Here is a 2,392-nt window from a genome sequence, read left to right on the forward strand (position 1 = left end):
TCACAAATCCCGTAGCAACTAGATTGTGGATTAACAGTTTTAGTGCAGCTGAAGCCTCGAACTTTCAGCCGCTGCCTATGGCCTTCTCTCCATATCCATCGCCTTTCTGGCGGGCACCATGGAATCTATCATTCAGGTGAATCACGCCTTTTATCTCCACTTTTCTTACTCTCTGGCTAGAACATGCAAACGCAAAGCAAGAAAGGGTTATGCGAGATAAATGACTGTGCGTAAAGAGAAGCAAAATTGATGCCGCTGCGTCTATGACTTCAACTTTAATTCACAATGGAGCTTCACAAGAGAGGCTTACCCCCGTCTTCGAAAAGAGGCCCCGTTCCTCCACTCAACACTCCACCCCTACTCGTTAAATTTGATGGCAGCGCCACCACTTGATAGAAGTGGTCACTGCTGGACATTGCCACTCCACGGCAATTCCCGACAAACGTAGTGTATGCTTTAGGTGAAGGGCGACGCTGGACTCAATTCAGCAGTCGAGGTAATTAAGTGGCGGTTAGAGTATTGGCGGAAGAAAAGCAGGAAAGTGATTGATAGAACTGAAGTCATTGCAATTGGCGTAAGTAATGGTACAGTATAGTGATAAACCTTTTAAATACAAAGGTAGAATCGAGATCAAATAGGCAAAATGCTAGATAGAGATTGATGTAGTAAAACCTGATTAAATCAAGCAGGCTAGGGAACTATTTGTCTCCGCCCCGTTTCAAAGGGGTTGCCAATAAACGTCATCATCATCATCAATATCATAATAATCATCATCACGGAGTGGAAGAACAGCTTTGAGTATAGGATCATTTGAGAATACGGGGGTGCCACCACACTTAGCCCCCTTCCTGTTACGCATTTCCGCACACTGGCCTCGAGTCGTCATTTAAATATGTTATTCTATATATCTCTCTTAACCCGCTGCAGCAGGTGTTTGGTTATCGAGTTGCTTGAGCTCGAAGCCACGGCTTTGATAACGTACGCGCAGACTGTATTACGATGAGGGCGGAATGGAAAAAAGATCGTGTAACGTACATTTGGTGCACACGAAAGATCCCCATGCGGTAAAAATTAAACCGGTGTTCCCCGCTACAGCATGCCTCATGATCACATCGTCGTCATTTTGGCAGGTAGCATCTCAATATCTTTTTCATTAGTTACCACCTCTTAATGTCACCTGATTGTCTCTTGATGATGCCTCTTGATTACGAGAAAGCGTTTGATTCAGTAGAAACCTCAGCAGTCATGCACGCATTACCGAATCAGGGTGCAGACCAGCCGTATGTAAAAATACTGAAAGATATATATAGCGGCTCCACAGTCACCGTAGTCCTCCATAAAGAAAGCAACAAAATACCAATAAAGAAAGGCGTCAGGTAGGGAGATACGATTTCTCCAATGCTATTCACAGCGTGTTTAGAGGACGTATTCGGAGACTTGGATTGGGAAGAATTGGGGATAAAAGTTAATGGAGAATACCTTAGTAACTTGCGATTCGCTGATGATATTGCCTTGCTTAGTAACTCAGGGGACCAATTGCAATGCATGCTCACTGACCTGGAGAGGTAAAGCAGAAGGGCGGGTCTAAAAATTAATAATCAGAAAACTAAACTAATGTTTAACAGTCTCGGAAGAGAACAGCAGTTTACGATAGGTAGCGAGGCGCTGGAAATGGTAAGGGAATACATCTACTTAGGGCAGGTAGTGACCGCGGATCCGGATCATGAGACTGAAATAATCAGAAGAATAAGAATAGGCTGGGGTGCGTTTGGCAGGCATTCTCAGATCATGAACAGCAGGTTGCCATTATCCCTCAAGAGAAAAGTTGTGTCTTACCAGTACTCACGTACGTGGTAGAAAGATGGAGGCTTACGAAAAGGGTTCTACATACATTGAGGACTACGCAACGAGCTATGGAAGGAAGAATGACGGGTGTAACGTTAAGGGATAAGAAAAGAGCAGATTAAGTGAGGGAACAAACGTGAGTTAATGACATCTTAGTTGAAATCAAGAAAAATAAAAGGGCATGGGCAGGACATGTAATGAGGAGGGAAGATAACCGATGGTCATTAAGGGTTATGGACTGCATTCCAAGGGAAGGGAAGCGCAGCAGGGGGCGGCAGAAAGTTAGGTGGGCGGATGAGATTAAGAAGTTTGCAGGGACAACATGGCCACAATTAGTATATGACCGGGGTCGTTGGAGAAGTATGGTAGAGGCCTTTGCCCTGCAGTGGGCTTAACCAGGATGATGATGATGATGACGACGACGACGACGACGATGATGATGATGATGATGATGATGATGAATGGCACCAATAAACCTACCGGTCGTCAGGCTCTGAAATGGGGGCATGACTGAGCGATATCACGCAATGGCGTGTGCGATACGGCC

Source organism: Dermacentor andersoni, chromosome 6 (genome assembly GCF_023375885.2).
Source record: "Dermacentor andersoni chromosome 6, qqDerAnde1_hic_scaffold, whole genome shotgun sequence".
NCBI lineage: Eukaryota > Metazoa > Arthropoda > Arachnida > Ixodida > Ixodidae > Dermacentor > Dermacentor andersoni.